The following is a 12,205-nucleotide window of genomic DNA, read 5'->3' on the forward strand; positions in this document are numbered from 1 at the left end:
CCATCTGCAATAAATTTTTATGAGGGTTTGGAGGAAATAGAGGCCGAGGCTAACCAGCAGGTTCAGTGGTTTGGAGAGCTGCACAGCATCGTTACTGGCAAATCTTTGTTTTATCCATCTTGACGGGCTCTGCCAAATTATACAGGTATTTATTTTTCTAATGCGATATTATAAATCATTGTCAGGTCATCAGCATTCCCACAGTCTTGCAAAGTATTTCTGTGTCTGCCAAAGGTTCCCACCGGACCTATAGGCCTAGAGGATGCTATATAAGCTCCTTTAATGAAGCATGTAGTGCTGAACTGTGCTCTGTTGCAACATTCCCGCTCAGAGGAAGAGGTATAAGGAACGAGTTGGTCCCAAGAGTTACGGCTTAAGGATACCATGAGACTTGTATTTAAGACCACCTCTAGTAATAATATGTCTTAAACCCTTATAGCAAAGTAAACCAATATTGTATTTAAACAAAAGCTTTTTTCCTTTCACTGTTCATTTAAGAAAGGCTGATCAATTAATTCCGTTAATAAGATGATAAGTTATCTTGTTATTGTACTACACATGCTATACTGTCTTCAATCTTAATGCTTCATATGTATTTACAAATTAAAAGCTCATCACTCCTCTAGATTAAGCAGGTCCGGTTGGTTCCATTTTATATGCAGGGGAGCCATGATTCGGGTTATTTGCCTAAAGCCTAATTTAAAAATCTATATAAAGGTCCTGCGGTAAAGTAAGACACCATCAGGAGACTCGAATCTATGCCAGCCTCCAGAGGACCATCCTGCAGCTGAGAACAGCTGGAGTGCAACGTGTGCTGGCCACGTGGCCTCCTTTGCCTTGGTGTTCAGCCCAATGCGAGTCACCTTTCTTTTCCTTTGGGTAAGTAAATGTTTCCCTTCTTCTTCTCCTGAACTGCGGTGGGGCACTTTCAAGAAATGTTAAAAAATGAAATAGAATTAAGTTCACGCATTATTTTGTGAGAATCTTACTAATCTCTAGAAGTTGGAATTATTGACTCTACCAGCTAGTAACATGATGAAAGTCCCGGTAATAGGAAATGGTGTCTTGGATGCCGGAGTTACCAGTGTCACGCGAGGTTGCTTATGCTGTGCCACGGCGATGCCGCAATGCTCTAGTGCTGCCCTGCTTTGCTAAAGGTTAGGAGATCAAAGCTACATCCACGCTAAATGATTTGAAGTAAAACAGGCCTTTTATTTTCAGACCATCTCAAGGGCTTTTGAAAGCGGGAGGAAACAAAATGACAGTTAATGGATCTAGGAGGGCCTGACCTGAGGATAAGGTTAAGTGGTGTAATAATCTCCATACTGAACTTGGTGCTGTATAGCAGCTTCCCTAATGTGCTTGGTCACAAGGTGAACCAAACCTCACAGATTTTCTGCCCGTATCACTTGGAGCAAAGCTTAGGGTTCTGTTAAACATGGGAACCCTCCCCTAAAACGCTTGCCTTTGTATTCATTAAAGACTACTTTCCTCCACATTACACTCGCTGATAACCTTGGCATATTTCTCTTTCCCTTCTGTGCACTGATATTTGCCTCCAAAAGCAAAACCTGTCACTAAATCTAAAACATTTCTTTGTTGGATTATAGGCTTTCTTCTTTGAGAATCAAAAAAGTTAATGTATGAGTTGTCTTTGTTTGGCTTTGTTGTTAGCGAAGGGAATGGTCTGGCTGAAGAATTGTTTCTTTTCAGAGAGCGTTGGATGGGCATATCAGTCAGATTTTTTTTTTTTTCCTTCTTTGAAAGAAAGATAAAACTAGCTAATGAATTGCAGAGTTTCTCTAGGCAATAGCCTCTTTTTGCTGCTTGTTAAGACCAACGTGGGCAATATTACCCACAAACCTCATTAAGGAAAAATATTTTAATGTCCTTCTCTCAGAGACATTACACATATCTTCCCAGTGCAGGAAAAATTAGCTGAGCTAAATTTGGAATTTCTCTGAAATAAGAAAGAGACTCTCAGCTAAGAGAAGAATCCACAAGGATTTATTCCCTGATGGCTTGGGAATGATTTGTTTCCAAGATGTCCCAATTCAACCCAGCCATGTTTTTGGTGTACCATTGGGCTGGGGAAGCTCTTTACCTTGCAAGAATTGCGGCACCTTACTCTCACTAACATAGAATGGTATTTCAATATGTAGAGAAGCAATAGTCATCTGATGAAAAAAAACCCCAAACAGTGAATAGAGGTAGGAAAGCTTATTGTGCTGAAGACAAAAAGTGAAGGAAACTCTACTCGTGCCTCATGCAGAGCTCTTCACTAAGCGAGATGACAGATTTAATGTCATCAATTCAGGATGATTTATGAATAAACAGAACTGAAAGTAGCTACATTGAAATACTATATGCTATCTGAATGTACTACCTGAAATTTCAAACGATCAGGATATGGAACTGATAACAGGATCAGTCAAAAGAAATACTGGGGCAGGAGACCAACATTTGATACGTAGATAAGGAAGGACTTTCATCTGAGCTAAGAAAAGCAGATGGAACTTGAATAGTAGGCTACGTGGCCAAGTAGATGGCCAAGAAAAATGGAAAGGAATTGAAAAACAGAAAGGATAAAAATAATCCTTCTGAGAAAGTTACTGATCTCCTAGACAGGATGAAAAGGCTACTAAGAAATGGTTTTGGAAACAGTGGCAGCCACAATTAAAAAGTCTACTGTATTCATAACAAAGGAATGCAGATAGGCTGCTCTGACTTGTCCGTGAGCTGTACAAGTAAGAAGGGAAGTACAATCAGAAATTTGAGAGACATTTACAAAATAACTCCCCCTTTTCAATTTAAGTGCTCGTATGAGCGAAGGAAAGGAGGGAAGGGATTCAGAAGTGGTAAAAAGTAGTTTATAAGGCAAGCATTAAAGATAGTATGGTTTGGTTTTGTTTGCATTCAGAAAAGACATCTGAGTAACCTGTCATCTCAGCCAATTGTTCCAGAAAACCTATTCTTTCCTAAAGAAGTCGCGTGTGATTGATCTCAGTTGCTACTGCTGAGTTACGATCCCACAAATAACATGGGATTTCTGCCTGTTAATGTTCTCCAGCAAGCTTAGCCTTTTCATTTCATTTAGACTGTAGTTGTCAAGGCTCATGCTTTCAGCTCTGGAAATCCATTGTGTGGCCCGCTGAGTTGGCCAAGAGAATGACTGTATAAATACAGTTAAAGAATTTGGTGTCAAGGGATCTTCTCTTCTATTTAAGCCTCAAAAGGTCAACGTAGCTTCAGTTTGGTTGATTTCCCTGAACTGAGGAGGAACACAATAGTGCAGAGAAATCAGGCGCGTCCCAGCCCACAAGGTGGTTAATAGCTGAGGTGCTAATGCATGATCATTAGGCTTTCAGATTGACACAGCAGTCTGGGAAGAGAAAAAAAGATTGTGTGTCCTTGAGGTCTCTATTTTACGGTGCCATAAGACCTAGGAGGAGCTCACCACTCTCAACCCATTCTCAGCGTTCATTCCCATAGGCACACTTTCTGACCAATACCTGAGTAACCTTAACTCCGCCCTTCTAGAACAGCAGTCACAAACCCCCCTGATTTTATCCCACCTTGTGTATCAGAGATATAGAAAAATGTAATACCCTTTTTTGTTGACATAGTTTCAAGCATTTTGCCATTTATATAAGCATGTAAATCTACTAAATCAAAGATGCGTAGAGGTAAAAGAACACTTTTTATAAAATCACAAAGTGAAAAACATAATAAAAGGAAGCACAAATCTGACTTAAAAAACAAAGGTGCTGAAAATATAACAAACCGGATTAATCTGTTGTTACATCTAAGCACCTTGGTTTTAAGTTCTAAAGCATTATATATCCCTAGCAGGAGGGAAAAAAAAAGAAAAGGTGAAAGAAATAAATTCAGAGTCTTAATAAAACAATAAGAAGTGTAGCAGAAAGGATAATGAAACATTGGAAATGATTTATGGATCACTCTATATATCTTTACGGAAAGAAAATATCCAAATTACCTCAGCTTTAATAATTATATTCCCAGTCACTGCAGATGAAGAACTTTAAAATGTATGTGTAAGACTGGAAATGGTTATAAAAGATCAGAGGCTTTCAAAATTCACTGTGTACCAGGTCTAGTGAGTGCAATGCCAAGAGCAATATATGAAATCTGATCTGACAGTTTCATAATTTTCCTTTGTTTGAGGAGATCCCCACGCAATGAAAATGTACAGCATTGTGCCAAAACTGAGAGAAACAGTGAGGGGAGAGGACTCGGAGGTAATGACCACCAGTCAGTTTCTCACTGGCAAAGTATAAAAAGAAGATGAAGAATTAATTTCATTAAGAAATCCCAAGGAACATGGTTTAGATTAAAGGACGCTCTTTTTAACCAGTTGGCTGGAAGGTTGATGTAGCACTGTTCATGCGGATGTTTGGAAAGTATTTCACAAACTCTGATTTTGGAGAGGGCTTCTAAAGGCTGTTGCTCTTCTACTGCTCTGTGCCATCTCCAATTTACCTTAAGTATAAAACAGAAAAAATAGTAGAAACTACAGCTTCTAGTTAAATAGGAGGGGTCCTTTCAGAGAAACACAATAAAACACAAGATATTATGGTCCAAATCCTGTAGATCCAGAATCTATAGCAGGTTGGCAGGTCCCCATTTACCTATAAGCAATAAAATGAAGTAAAAGCCAATCTGTCCAAACTCAGCAGGTTTAATTCAGTCCCTTGGCTCATACTGGCTACATGTGAACGCTGCACAGAGCGGTAAATTACTATACTGATATCTTGGAGTTCAGACCTGGCTGTATGGTTTATCTTTAAAAAATCTGGTTCTATATTACTCTCTGGCTAGTAATTTTTAGCAGGACTGTGCACCTGGTAACAGCTCTTTCTTCTCTTGGCGCCTCAGCCCACCTCCACTGGCAGTTTCTGATATATTCAGGGCTCCACTTTGTTCACTAAACATTAAGCACACAAAGAGATTATTTAAGTAAGATCTCAAGTAAAGGAGTAAGACAGAATGTCAGACATAGATATCTGAAAATGGTGGCCTACCTTCCTTGTGAGTTTATGACAATTGTAAGTGGCTTTTAGACATTTCAAATCAGTGTGCTGGAAGTTCAGTCATAAGGTAGAGTAATTTTGTTTCTGCTCTGTCTTGTTCCAGCAAGTGCCACAGCAGCCATTCCCAAACGCGTTCTGTTCTCAACGCAGGAAAAATTAGGAGGAAAAGGGTTGTGATCTTGACCTCTCCACAATATATTAATTCAATATTGCACAAGTCAGAGGAAATGTCTGTGTCCTTGGAAGTGACCCATTCTGCTAGCAATTCGTTATACGTAAGTGACTTAAAGTGACAGACGAGGAAAAAAAAAAAGTCTTGCAGTGTTAATGTTTATATACTTGTACAGTAGAGATGAGAAGGGGCTCGGGGCTCGAGAAATTAAGTTCTGCTGTCCTGATCTGGCTCAGCTTGGGATGGAGCCAGAGGACCATCCCTGGAGCCTCTGCCAGTGCCAGCAGATGTGCAAAGAGGAGGCGGTGGGGAGAGGGCAGCAGCACGAAGAAGTGTGGTGTCAGCAGCGAGGGATGGGGAGGAAGAAGATGGATGAGGCGGCAGGTGGAGGAAGGGAGGCATGAAGGGGAAAGAGAAAGTTTTGCCAACAAGTTTTGGCACAAAACCACTGGGAACCTCTGAACCTATGTTGGGGCCAAATCTGGGCCGATGCTCTGGGGTTCTGTTAATTAATTTTGCAACTTCTTGCTAAAATTCTGTCTTTCTATTGACGAGGATCTTTGAGTGCTCTTCAAGTTGAAGGGCGAGAGCTTCCTCTTCTCTCAAAGAGAAATAAGCCCTGCTTGCTGGTGCCAGTTCAGCTTTGAAAAAGTGACAAGCCAGCTTTGACTGCTTATGTTCTCTCTACTACATTTTCCTGCAGTGAGCAGAGTTCACTCTCCCTCTTGGAGCCCTTTTCAAATGATTTCTCTTCCTTCTCTACCTTTGAGGTATCAGGCCAGACCCAGGGCCAGGTTCTGCACGAAGAAATGCTTAATGTTGCTTTTCCCCCGCCTGCTCCCCCTTTCTGACTTAGGCATTTTTGTGTACCTTTTCTGATCATCTCTCAAAGTCTCTCTCTCATTGTCTGGAAAAGGTGTTACCTCCAGGCAATACCCCAATGAGACAGTTTCTCCTTTACTATCCACATTTCATTGTCACAAGTGCAAGATGGGATGAGGGGTGACTCCTGTGTTAATGAAAGAGAGCGAAGTTTCCATTGACTTCGCCGGGGTCAAAACTTCACCCTTAGGGACCTATTGGTAGAAATGGGAGGGCATTTCCATTTTCACAGAGAATTTGCAACCCCTTAATTGTGTTGACAACCTCAAATATTTTCTTCACAGGGCAAAGTTCGTATCTTATTTGAGATGACTGTAGTGGCTGAGCGTCATCTGCTGCTGGAACACCTTTAGAAGTAAGTTACTTAAAACTAAAACAGGCATAAAAAAGAAGCAGGGTGGGAAAGGGTTGTTTGCTATTAAACACTAACACAAACCAAGCTGGGCTTTTTGTCTATTCCCTTCCCCCATTTTGTTCACACAGTCCTCTTCGCCCTTCAGACAGCCTTAGAATGCTAATTTTTCTAATCACTTGGAGAAGGAAAACTATCACAGAAATCAACTGAAATATTATGTTAAACCTTGTTTAATGAGCCTGCATCCACACCTATAAATAAACTCCTAATCTTTCCCTTCTGAACTTCCAAGAATGGTAGTTACCACACCCTATACAACCTGACACATTCAAATTCAAAGCAAATATTTGAAAGCATTTTCAAAAAGGGTTGTTTTGATACAAACAGGCAGGTGGGTTTTATGAAGAAATGGTTTGAAATAAAAGTCTAATTGTCCTCTTTTCACAGATGTTTAGGATTTTTCCCTGCACATAACAGCAAATCATAGGGATGCTCAGAACGATCCCGTGAAATGATACTGTAATGATAAAGCTCAGCTTGGCTTTATTCTTTATTATACTTTCCACCACTTTCTGAACTTTAAGGCATTCAATTATCCTGTTTTTCTCAGGGGTAAAATCTGTATGCATGCAACCCTCAGTTAGCACCAATAACAACGTGAAAACCTTCACACATCAAAGATGTGACTACGTGCTTTTGTCTATCCTAATGGTTTGAGAGAAAATCTTGATAAATCAATGTGGTGCTGTATTTTTTTCCCTTTTCCTCTTTCTTAAGTTTTGTTGCCTTGATTAGATAAAAAATAATAGGGGGCTGTCAATCTGTTTTCTTTTCAGGTCTTCTCTGTCTCTTTCTAAATTAGTTACAGCCTGCTTTTTGTAGCTTTATAGCCAGCCTGACCTAATTTAATTACCATGACTTGTGTGGCTTAAAGATAAATAGTTTTATTCAGTCTGCCTACTTTTGTATAAGTTTTCCCTTTCACACATCTCTCTATATTTTGGCATTCAGAATCCTTTTCCTCTGTTCTTCGGTAGGTTAACACAAGGTTAGTTTTATAGCATTGTCCATATTTTCACAAAAAGGCCTTTGATGCTGTCCTGCTTCGTCCCCGCTTTGCTCTAGCTGTTTGTGTGCTGCGAGTCTGTGGGCCTTTGTGGGACACAAACGAACATTAGCTGGGCCTCGGAAGCACGGGATGGAAAAGACATACCCATACCCATCGTGAGGCAGAAATCCTCAAAGCATCAAAGCTTGCTCCTACGCTGGCTACTGTCTAAGATTTTTCTTAATTGAGGAAAATACTTCAGAAATCAAAGCCTGAGACAGTGCAGAGATAGGAAGACTGGAAGAGCTAGGGTGGTGCGGATGGACTGCTTCTCTGTTCTTGTAAAAATGCTCGACGAGGAAATACAAATCTCCCGCTCTTCACAGGCTATACTTTCGTTCATTCCAGGTTTAAAGGGCAAATGAAGAGTAGTAAAGCTTCCAGGATTATGATCAGGCCCTCATCAGTAATAAGGAGCTTAATAAAAAAATAAATTAAACACACACACACACACACACACACCCCCCAAACACTAGTTCTACGTGTAGGTTTTTTGTTCAAAGGATCCTTTGAAATTATATGATAGGGTAGGATACGTGCTGTGCTTGAGAACAAGAAATAAACTTCAAAAATCAGAGCTGTGCTCTTAATAGACATGACTTCCCCATAGGTGCTCTGGTAGTACTTTACCTGCATTGGAAAGCTTCTGTCTTAAAACAAGCTGCCCCAGGATGGCACTTGCACAAAACATCTGACAGCAAATGCATTTAAATAAAAACCCGCATGTGCAGAGCCATCTAGAAATGCATGAAAAATTTTGCCACTGCTTTACAAAGGTGATTCAGAAAAATGACACTGGCAAAAAGGAAGGTAAAGAAATGCATTTAAATGACTTTTCAACCATTTCAAGTCATTGGTACAAACCCATAAAAAGTTGTTTTGTTCTGCAGATGAATCAAAAGGGAAATCATTAAACCGAGTTCCAGAGGAACTATGTAAACAGTACCTGAAAGTAAACACAGCCTGTCTTTGTGCACATGCCAGAAACTAACATGCTATAGATAGAAAGTAGAAACAGTATTTCCACATGTTAACACCTACAGAAAGGGAAGAGTCCATTGACATCTCCATGCTTGGAAAATGGAGAGGTGAACCATTTCTTTCAGTCATCAACTAGAAAACCCTATGGAAGAAATGAAGGGGTAACCAAAGGAAGCTCCATTTGATTCCTGTTTATTTTAAAATAACCCAGCGGTGCAGTGATGGATTTTTCATAAACGTCCACTGCCTCAGCTCCTCTTAAAGCCTGTGACTGGCTTAAATAAGCGGAGAGTTTGATTATTAGTCGCTTTTGAAAAAACCTCACTGAATACCTTACCTTTATCTAGTTCTTCCCTTCACAAACAGTACCAAACTAATTAAAAAGCAGCCACCTCTGAAGCGCAGAGCTACATCCACTCAGAAAGCAAGCTGCTATGACTCTGCAAAGAGACTGGGTGAGGTCACTGGGGCAAACCCCTACTGTTGTTTTTGTTGGGTTTAAAAAAAAAAAAAAAAAGAAAAAAGGTCCTGCTGAGAAGATAAGGTTTTAAAGGCTCCTCAGAGAGATGCAGACACACGGGAAACTTTATGGCACACTATTAATCTTTCTTAGAAAGATGAAGTGTTGATGCGACCTTGCTGAAACGTGAAGCTGCCATTTGGAAGGGGAAGAAAGAGGAGACGAGAGTGCTTCAAATACAGCATTTTCATCACCAAAGTACACCTATCACACTAAGACTCTCTTTTCACTAAGAGAAAAACGCTTATTTTGATTTCTAATGGATGGCATTGCTCGCTTGAATTAAGCTGTTTGCAGTTGCCCACTCCCACCTCCTCTCATAAGAGAGTGATCAGAGTTGGTCTCTCTTTACTAGCTTGGAAATCATGTTTCTTGGCCTTCTGCTGAGCTAGCACAAGTGTTGCTGGTAACAGGTCAGCTGTACCCAGAATTCTGTGTCTTCTCTATCATGGAAGTAAGTAAAAATAAATATGTCCACACTCATGTCTAGCCAGTGATGAACAAGATGTCCATTAATTGGGTAGCCTTCCCAGGCATTTGTTTCTCTTAAGTTATGGACCAAACAAGAACCTCCACTTTATGGACTTACTTCTACTACTGGCTCAAAATGGCTGCAGCCACGCAATACAACTTACCAATCTGGTAGAGACTCACTCCACAGACTTGAGGTTTTTGCTTTTTGGGGGTGTTTGCATGTGTTTAAAGAATATCTCAAAGCATAAAGATTGAACTAAGTGTGCTGGCTCACTCACCTGAGATGCAACTGTATTCGCATGCCTGATGTGGATCACATTTGCATCACTGTGTAGATCAGCAAAGATTTTGTATTAACAGTTAGGGAGTCACAGCCTGAAACTGCACCATGCAAGTAATTTCCTTCCTTCCTTCCTCTTCGTAGGACAAAGTCACTTGATGCATCTCTGGCCTATAGGCCTTTGGAATTCATTGGCACTTAGTCTGAATCCGATTAATAATGATCAAATGCTCTAAATACTAAAAATGAAATATGGGAAAAAAACCCCTAACTTCTCTACAGATTACTTTAAACTGTGACACAAGCGGCTGTAAGATCTCCAGTAACATAACTTTGTAGTATGAAAACGCCTTCAAGCTGTCCAAGCATACAAATGCTTTACACAGAGATACATCCCTATATGCGTATCCATGAAGTCCATGCCAAGAACATTGACAAAGCCTTCTATTACCCTGTTGGACACTTTAAAATACAGAAAGTAAGCAACCAGCTTATACAACTACAAAATCCTACTTAAAAGAATGGATTGTGATGGTTTTTCCTCTCTGTCAAAAGGGAGAAAGATTGACCAGGAAAACATGAGCGATGATAACGATTTAAAAAAACTGATTAAGCTTCTGCTACATTCCTGTGATCACTACATTTTTTTATAATCTCACATATAACATTCAGATCTACGTTAGTATCATTGTACAAAGACTACCTCTATATAAATATATAATGTTTTGCGTATGAATACTAAATACACTTTGCAGTAGTTCAAAAATAATTCTGTTGAGGCTTACTGCAGTTTTTAATACAAACGTAGATAACATCATTTAGAAGTGTCATTTCATGTTTTATCTTGATACTGCTCGAAGAGCCTCCAGCCCTTTTTAAACAAGGCATCTACTTGGGTTTAAAAAGAGTACATTTGAGGTCATTAGCAAAGGAAATTGCTACCATTAATTCTGACCTACCACAGGTTTTAAAAGAAAGAACAAACCGTGAAACTTAAAAGAAAACCCAACAAATGTGTTTTATGAATCCGTGTGCAATATTTTGGTTACAATGAAATAAAATGCTGATATGTGCCAGACACCCTGAAGTTGCTCTCCTGTGACTAATTCTTCTGAGCTAGTTTTTAAATTAATCTCCCAGTGTTTGGCCTCTTCCCACCCTTGTTATTAAACTAACAAAAGCAGTTTATACCAACCACAGTATAAGCAAAGAAGTAAAATAAAAACTCTTTCAAGCATTTGCTCCGTCCTGTTGGACAGCTTTACCTAAAATCACATTAATGCCGTATTAAGTAAAATTCCATACATAAAAATTTATGCCAATATATGAAATGTTTTGTTTCCAGATGCGATACTCAAATGCCTTGTCTGGGTATTGTTGGTCTAGTTATCTGAAGGGAATATTCCCAAGCAACTTACATGAAAGTAATCTGAACAGTTGCAAAGTTCCCAGGAAGCTGATGCGCTTCAGAAAGAGAAGATTACAACATTTCTGTAGGTGCCAAAAAAAAGAAAAAACAAAACCCTTCATATGAACTTTCCAAGAAATATTGCAATCCTCAGGAAAATCACCATCAATGCATTTTGAGAAAGTGTTCAAAACTTCAGGGCCTGAGGCCATATTCCTCATATAAATAGGTTTACCGGCAAAGGAGGAATTCAGAGAAATCCAGTCTGAGACATCCGAGTGGTCCAGCCAGGCTTTCCCACTGTCCTTTTTATATTTGATGACGGTATTTGGAACTTTTCTTTGACTGAACTGGTATATAATGTCAGAGTGCCAGCTCATGAATACAAACAGACCAGAGTTCGACAGTTGAGGCAGCTGCTATCCTTGTATTCAGCCCTACCTCTCTCCTGTGTACCGCCTGCTCTGGGGAAGGAAAAGGTGGGTCAGAAGGGACAGGAAGGCAGTTCCTGAATGGCTCGAGCTCCATTTCCTATGGTAATTTACACCTACAGTTCTGATAATAAAAAAAATTAACACTGTATGGTAAAGAACACATAAGCGGTGGATAAGAACAGCAGAAGCAGGGACACCGTAAACAGGATAGGGAAGATGTGCGGGACATGGAAGCCTGCGCTGAAGGACTGGAACGAGAGTAACTGGCCTGCTCGAGAGGTTCTTCTGAGCAAGGCAAGGCATTCTTGGCAACCATGACTGATCACTTCTACTCTTCTTTCTAGGAAGGTGTAAATCTGCTGCTTTGATCTGTCCCGAGTATTTAGATTTTAAATGTTTCATAAAAGGCTACCTCTTGAGAGTGCAATGGTCCTTGTACTCCTTTGTGTCTAGAGATATTTTCATTTCACCTAATGTCACGTAAGAAGAGCAACCACAGATGAATTTTAGAAACGGTCATTCCTTATTTATGTATTTTTG

The 12,205-nt window shown here is 39.9% G+C and overlaps 2 long non-coding RNA genes across 4 annotated transcripts in view; one reads left to right on the forward strand and one right to left on the reverse strand.

Moving 5' to 3' along the window:
• The window catches only part of LOC148051591 (uncharacterized), a 46,068-nt gene extending 35,620 nt beyond the window's left edge, over window positions 1-10,448 (forward strand). Inside the window, exon 11 of the long non-coding RNA XR_015699590.1 lies at window positions 718-10,448. This is a non-coding gene — a long non-coding RNA (uncharacterized LOC148051591). The remainder of the gene's footprint in view (window positions 1-717) is intronic.
• LOC148051590 (uncharacterized) overlaps window positions 1-12,205 on the reverse strand; it is a 134,996-nt gene that overhangs the window by 49,115 nt on the left and 73,676 nt on the right. The gene's annotated exons all lie outside the window — the stretch shown is intronic.

This window comes from Nipponia nippon, unplaced genomic scaffold, assembly GCF_047370975.1.
Source record: "Nipponia nippon isolate SJK-2023a ecotype South Korea unplaced genomic scaffold, ASM4737097v1 scaffold_6, whole genome shotgun sequence".
Lineage (NCBI taxonomy): Eukaryota > Metazoa > Chordata > Aves > Pelecaniformes > Threskiornithidae > Nipponia > Nipponia nippon.